This window comes from Oncorhynchus mykiss, chromosome 19, assembly GCF_057628025.1.
Source record: "Oncorhynchus mykiss isolate SJ-2025 chromosome 19, ASM5762802v1, whole genome shotgun sequence".
Classification (NCBI taxonomy): Eukaryota; Metazoa; Chordata; class Actinopteri; order Salmoniformes; family Salmonidae; genus Oncorhynchus; species Oncorhynchus mykiss.
In genome coordinates this window covers 63,786,364-63,794,531 of record NC_143040.1, presented here as the reverse complement: position 1 = coordinate 63,794,531, position 8,168 = coordinate 63,786,364, and positions in this window count along the sequence as shown.

The window sequence follows — 8,168 nt, the reverse complement described above, 5'->3', positions numbered from 1 at the left end:
TTTCCACAACGTTATGTTTCGTATGGTACGTAATAATTTGTGGATGTCCATCAACCATTTTGTATCATATGTTATAAATTACAATTCGTATTACAGTTGAAGTCGGAAGTTTACATACACTTAGGTTGTAGGCATTAAAACTCATTTTTCAACCACTCCACACATTTCTTGTAAACAAACTATAGTTCTGGTAAATTGGTTAGGACATCCACTTTGTGCATGACACAAGTCATTTTTCCAACAATTGTTTACAGACAGATTATTTCACTTATAATTCACTATATCACAATTCCAGTGAGTCAGAAGTTTACATACACAAAGTTGACTGCTCCTTCAAACAGCTTGGAAAATTCCAGAAAATTATGTCATGGCTTTAGAAGATTCTGATAGGCTAATTTATATAATTTGATGTCAATTGGAGGTGTACCTGTGGATGTATTTCAAGGCCTACCTTCAAACTCAGTGCCTCTTTGCTTGATATCCTGGGAAAATCAAAAGAAATCAACCAAGACCTCAGGAAAAAAATAGTTGACCTCCACAAGGTCTACAATTTCAAACGCCTGAAGGTACTACCTAAACCAAAGCCTGAAGGTACCACGTTCATCTGTACAAACAATTGAACGCAAGTAAAAACACCATGGGACCACGCAGCCGTCATACCGCTCAGGATGGAGACGTGTTATGTCTCCTAGAGATGAACGTACTTTGGTGCAAAATGTGCAAATCAATCCCAGAACAACAGCAAAGGACCTTGTGAAGATGCTGGAGGAAACAGGTACAAAGGTATCTACAGTATATCCACAGTAAAACGAGTCCTTTATCGACATAACCTGAAAGGCCGCTCAGCAAGGAAGAAGCCACTGCTCCAAAACCACCATAAAAAATCCAGACTACGGTTTGCAATTGCACATGGGGACAAATGTTGTACTTTTTGGATAAATGTCCTCTGGTCTGATGAAACAAAAATAGAACTGTTTGGCCATAATGACCATCGTTATGTTTGGAGGAAAAGGGGGAGGCTTGCAAGCCGTGAGAACACCATCCCAACTGGGAAGCCCGGGGGTGGCAGCATCATGTTGTGGGGGTGCATTGGTGCAGGAAGGGCTGGTGCATTTCATAAAATAGATGGCATCATGAGGGAGAAAAATAATGTGGATATATTGAAGCAACATCTCAAGACATCATTCTGGAAGTTAAATCTTGGTCGCAAATGGGTCTTACAAATGGACAATGACCCCAAGCCTACTTCCAAAGTTGTGGCAAAATGGCTTAAGGACAACAAAGTCAAGGTGTTGGAGTGGCCATCACAAAGCCCTGACCTCAATCCCATAGAAAATGTGTGGGCAGAACTGAAAAAGCATGTGCGAGCAAGGATGTCTACAAACTTGACTCAGTTACACCAGCTCTTTCAGGAGGAATGGATCAAAATTCACCCAACTTATTGTGGGAAGCTTGTGGAAGGCTACCCGAAACGTTTGACCCAAGTTAAACAATTTAAAGGCAATGCTACCAAATACTAATTGAGTGTATGTAAACTTCTGACCCACTGGGGATGTGATAAAATTAAATCTGAATTAAATTATTCTCTTTACTATTATTCTGACATCTCAATACTTTGTTATATACCCTTTGTTGGCAATGACAGAGGTCAAACGTTTTCTGTAAGTCTTCACAAGGTTTTCACACACTGTTGCTGGTATATTTTGGCCCATTTCTCCATGCAGATCTCCTCTAGAGCAGTGATGTTTGGGTCTGTTGCTGGGCAACACGGACTTTCAACTCCCTCCAAAGATTTTCTATCGGGTTGAGATCTGGAGACTGGCTAGGCCACTCCAGGACCTTGAAATGCTTCTTACGAAGACACTCCTTCGTTGCCCGGGCTGTGTGTTTGGGATCATTGTCATGCTGAAAGACCCAGCCACGTTTCATCTTCAATGCCCTTGCTGATGGAAGGAGGTTTTCACTCAAAATCTCACGATACATGGCCCCATTTGTTCTGTCCTTTACACAGATCAGTCGTCCTGGTCCCTTTGCAGAAAAATAGCCCCAAAGCATGATGTTTCCACCCCCATGCTTCACAGTAGGCATGGTGTTCTATGGATGCAACTCAGCATTCTTTGTCCTCCAAACACGACGAGTTGAGTTTTAACCAAAAGGTTATATTTTGGTTTCATCTGACCATATGACATTCTCCCAATCTTCTTCTGGATCATCCAAATGCTCTCTAGCGAACTTCAGACGGGCCTGGACATGTACTGGCTTAAGCAGGGGGACACGTCTGGCACTGCAGGATTTGAGTCCCTGGCGGCATAGTGTGTTACTGATGGTAGGCTTTGTTACTTTGGTCCCAGCTCTCTGCAGGTCATTCACTAGGTCCACCCGTGTGGTTCTGGAATTTTTGCTCACCGTTCTTGTGATCATTTTGACCCCACGGGGTGAGATCTTGCGTGGAGCCCCAGATTGAGGGAGATTATCAGTGGTCTTGTATGTCTTCCATTTCCTAATAATTGCTACCACAGTTGATTTCTTCAAACCAAGCTGCTTACCTATTGCAGATTCAGTCTTCCCAGCCTGGTGCAGGTCTACAATTTTGTTTCTGGTGTCCTTTGACAGCTCTTTGGTCTTGGCCATAGTGGACTTTGGAGTGTGACTGTTTGAGGTTGTGGACAGGTGTCTTTTATACTGATAACAAGTTCAAACACTTGCCATTAATACAGGTAACGAGTGGAGGACAGAGGAGCCTCTTAAAGAAGAAGTTACAGGTCTGTGAGAGCCAGAAATCTAGCTTGTTTGTAGGTGACCAAATACTTATTTTCCACCATAATTTGCAAATAAATTCATTAAAAATCATACAATGTGATTTTCTGGATTTTTTTTCTCATTTTGTCTGTCATAGTTGAAGTGTACCGATGATGAAAATTACAGGCCTCTCTCATCTTTTTAAGTGGGAGAACTTGCACAATTGGTGGCTGACTAAATACTTTTTTGCCCCACTGTAAGTCCGCTGCTACAAAAGATGTGTGTGACTGAATGTCTATTAGGTCATATTGTATTTCTGTGAGTTTGAGAATGAAGAATGTACTGTTCCTACTGTTAAGTCTCTGAGAAGGCCTCTGAGTTTACGGTTCATTTTAATAGATTCACGCAACACAGTAATAAATGAATGAAGTACCATCAGTCTTATGTTTTACTGCCTCCCATTGGCCAAATAGTATACTGCCGCACATCATGGAATTGAAAGGGTCCCACTTGAGCACTTTTATTAATTTGGCTATATGTGACAAAAGGTTGGACTAATGGTTTTATCAATATTTATCAGTTAATTGGCATTATTTATCTTAATATTTATCTATCGACAGACCAACCTTACTTCTAGAGAACTATCAACCATGGCTGGACATGAAAGTTCCCTCAAGTGGATGCCTCTCTTTAGGTAGAGGTATGGGACATTGAAAAGATCTCCTTATTTTGTGCATTCTTAAGTGGTTATGTTGTTATAAGATGTGATATTTTTTTGCTGTGTTTCAAGGTTCTGGAACTGATTCTTCAAAAAGTTGTGTATCCCTGGTACAGAGGATCACTGGCAGGTTAAACAAGGCTTCTGTTTGCAGTGAACATGTTGCCAGAGTATCAATTTCAGTTGAATGATTTGAATGAACAGTCCAAGTTTAGGCCCAAACCAGACACTTAGAGTGTGTTTGTAAATTCCCTTTAGCTACAGTGCCTTGCGAAAGTATTCGGCCCCCTTGAACTTTGCAACCTTTTGCCACATTTCAGGCTTCAAACATAAAGATGTAAAACTGTATTTTTTTGTGAAGAATCAACAACAAGTGGGACACAATCATGAAGTGGAACGACATTTATTGGATATTTCAAACTTTTTTAACAAATCAAAACTGAAAAATTGGGCGTGCAAAATTATTCAGCCCCTTTACTTTCAGTGCAGCAAACTCTCTCCAGAAGTTCAGTGAGGATCTCTGAATGATCCAATGTTGACCTAAATGACTAATGATGATAAATACAATCCACCTGTGTGTAATCAAGTCTCCGTATAAATGCACCTGCACTGTGATAGTCTCAGAGGTCCGTTAAAAACGCAGAGAGCATCATGAAGAACAAGGAACACACCAGGCAGGTCCGAGATACTGTTGTGAAGAAGTTTAAAGCCGGATTTGGATACAAAAAGATTTCCCAAGCTTTAAACATCCCAAGGAGCACTGTGCAAGCGATAATATTGAAATGGAAGGAGTATCAGACCACTGCAAATCTACCAAGACCTGGCCGTCCCTCTAAACTTTCAGCTCATACAAGGAGAAGACTGATCAGAGATGCAGCCAAGAGGCCCATGATCACTCTGGATGAACTGCAGAGATCTACAGCTGAGGAGGGAGACTCTGTCCATAGGACAACAATCAGTCGTATATTGCACAAATCTGGCCTTTATGGAAGAGTGGCAAGAAGAAAGCCATTTCTTAAAGATATCCATAAAAAGTGTTGTTTAAAGTTTTCCACAAGCCACCTGGGAGACACACCAAACATGTGGAAGAATGTGCTCTGGTCAGATTAAACCAAAATTGAACTTTTTGGCAACAATGCAAAACGTTATGTTTGGCGTAAAAGCAACACAGCTGAACACACCATCCCCACTGTCAAACATGGTGGTGGCAGCATCATGGTTTGGGCCTGCTTTTCTTCAGCAGGGACAGGGAAGATGGTTAAAATTGATGGGAAGATGGATGGAGCCAAATACAGGACCATTCTGGAAGAAAACCTGATGGAGTCTGCAAAAGACCTGAGACTGGGATGGAGATTTGTCTTCCAACAAGACAATGATCCAAAACATAAAGCAAAATCTACAATGGAATGGTTCAAAAATAAACATATCCAGGTGTTAGAATGGCCAAGTCAAAGTCCAGACCTGAATCCAATCGAGAATCTGTGGAAAGAACTGAAAACTGCTGTTCACAAATGCTCTCCATCCAACCTCACTGAGCTCGAGCTGTTTTGCAAGGAGGAATGGGAAAAAATTTCAGTCTCTCGATGTGCAAAACTGATAGAGACATACCCCAAGCGACTTACAGCTGTAATCGCAGCAAAAGGTGGCGCTACAAAGTATTAACTTAAGGGGGCTGAATAATTTTGCACGCCCAATTTTTCAGTTTTTGATTTGTTAAAAAAGTTTGAAATATCCAATAAATGTCGTTCCACTTCATGATTGTGTCCCACTTGTTGTTGATTCTTCACAAAAAAATACAGTTTTATATCTTTATGTTTGAAGTCTGAAATGTGGCAAAAGGTCGCAAAGTTCAAGGGGGCCGAATACTTTCGCAAGGCACTGTATCTATTCCGATTTCAGAGGACTCTCATCTGTGTGCAAGAGTACAAAATAACTGAATTTACAAACGCGCAACACCTGTTGAATATGACCAGTGTCAATAAACTTCTGGCAAAAAACAGAAATTCAATTGTTTCCAGCAGCACAGTTACAGTCACCAACGCATTAGATAACATAAACAGCCTAACCAGCTCTGCTAGGGTGAGAAAAATGGCCAGAGTGGGGTGTTCTCTCATTTGTCTGAAAGTAGCTAGCAAGCTAGCTAACTTTAGCCGGTTATATTGGGTGCTTGACTGCCGTTGTGAGGTCAGAATCCTCGGATCAACCCTACTCCTCGGCTAGAGGTTCCAGAGCACGTTCGGAACACTCCGAGGGCCAAAACCTCTGAGGACAATCTGACAACGCAGTGAATTTACAAACGCCCAGAGCACACTCTGAGCTTTTTCTGACAACCCAGAGTGAATTTATGAACACACCATTGTTCGCCGCACACTATCTTCTATGCCCTTCAGACTGTTAGCGGCTAACACAAAACAAATGGAATATGTTAGCTAACTATTTACCTTGTTGAACGCACCTCAGGTGTGTTACTGTATTCCTCTAAAGTAGTGCTTCATGTTGCATTAAATATTTGTATGCATAGACATATGACCTGGTTGTTTTCACCAGTGAAGGGATATTACAGATGATGAGGTGTTTGAGGATGAGCTGAGTGACTCTGCATTTTGTTGCTGCTGTGCTTGTACGCCGAACTCAAAAGATAAAACAGGCTTTAAACTATTCTAGTGATCAGATTTTTTTACCTTAATAATATTTAACCTGTAAAATGTTTCATTGACACATCAGAGATTATTTATATTCTGATTCACATAGAAAAAGGTTGTTTTCAGGCTTGATTTGCTGTCTCTCCCAGGACTTAAACAAGCCAAAATGGGCCATTATAAATAAATTCTCATTCCCATTTTAGGACTCCATGAACCATTTGCTTCTCATATTCATAGACAACTTTCCTCCCAAGGCCGCCATAGAGCCTAGCTCAACCTTGGTTCCCTTACTGCACAACTACTGTGACGTTTGCAACAAGAAGCCCTCTGTAAGTAGCTTAGTAACCCCTCCCTCCTTCCTCTTCTCCCAAATACTGCCCTTCCCTACAACTATTTTCCTCCTAGGTCTGATAACCCTCTCTCAATTCATTTGAATTGAAAGGGCTTTATTGTCATGGGAAACATGTTTACATTGCCAAGCAAGTCTCTCAAGTGCTGAAGCTACAGCTGAAGATCAGGGAGCAGCAGGACCTGCTCTTCTGCTTCATGAACTTCCTCACGCTGGAGGGTGCAGTGCACGTGCTCCAGTTCTGCCTCACGGTGGGTAAGGCTTTGGCCATTCACCTATATCCCAGATAGTTTTCAGTCTATTGTATCTCTATGTCCTGGCCCAGAAACAACCCCCCTAGCCTCTATTCCTTCGGTGTTTAGAAATCTGAAGGAAATGGATAAGTGAAAGCAATATGGCAGAAACTCTCCAGTCAAAATTGAAGGCTTAAAATCTGCAATCACCAAAGGGGAAGGGGTTGTTTACCGAAGGGGGAAGGGTTGTTTCTGGACCAGGTCCAAGTCTTGATTCCCCTCCCTTCTGCCCTTCATTACACAGGAAATAAGGTACTGAGTTCACCTAGCCCTCTAATAGGCGAATTAAAGATGTATTTATTTCACACTGTATACACATTCCTTAATTAGCTATAGCACTGGTTGTAGTTCCTCCCTCTCATTCACCACTCTTGTCTTCCTCTGTCTGTGGTGACTTACTTATCACCAAGTGACACTTATGAAAATGTAAATTGGTGTCAAGTGGCACTGAGAGGACATGTCTGCGAAGTTGAAGGGTTTACATGGTGCAACAAGTCTGCTAGAGCAGCCTGTCTGCTGCTGGTAAGGCCTGGGGTCATGTTATTTTAAACTGTTATGCAACGGCAAAAAAAGAAGGGGTTTTGAAGTACAGGTAATCCCTTCCTGTTTATTTTTTATTTATTGTATTGAATCTTTATTTCACTAGGCAAGTCAGTTAAGAACAATTTATTATTTACAATGACGGCCTACCCTGGCCATACCTTAACGACGCTGGGCCAATTGTGCGCTACCCTATGGGACTCCCAATCCCGGCTGGTTGTGATACAGTCTGGAATCGAACCATGGTCTGTAGTGCCACCTCTAGCCCAGATGCAGTGCCTTAGACCGCTGTACCACCCGGGAGCCCCATATGAACAGTTTTCTAAGCAGAATATTCATTTTTACAAATGGCAGGTTTGTTAAGTCATGCTGATATGTGTTTCTCTCTCCAGTTGCTGAGGTCCTCATCAATCAATCAAATGTATTTATAAAGCCCTTGTTACATCAGCTGATGTCACAAAGTGCTGTACAGAAACCCAGCCTAAAACCCCAAACAGCAAGGAATGCAGGTGTAGAAGCACGGTGGCTAGGAAAAACTCCCTAGAAAGGCCAGAACCTAGGAAGAAACCTAGAGAGGAACCAGGCTATGAGGGGTGGCCAGTCCTCTTCTGGCTGTGCCAGGTGGAGATTATAACAGAACATGGCCAAGATGTTCAAATGTTCATAGATGACCAGCAGGGTCAAAAAATAATAATCACAGTGGTTGTCGAGGGTGCAACAGGTCAGCACCTCAGGAGTAAATGTCAGTTGGCTTTTCATAGCTGATCATTCAGAGTATCTCTACAGCTCCCGCTGTCTCTAGAGAGTTGAAAACAGCAGGTCTTGGACAGGTAGCACGTCCAGTGAACAGGTCAGGGTTCCATAGCCACAGGCAGAACAGTTGAAAC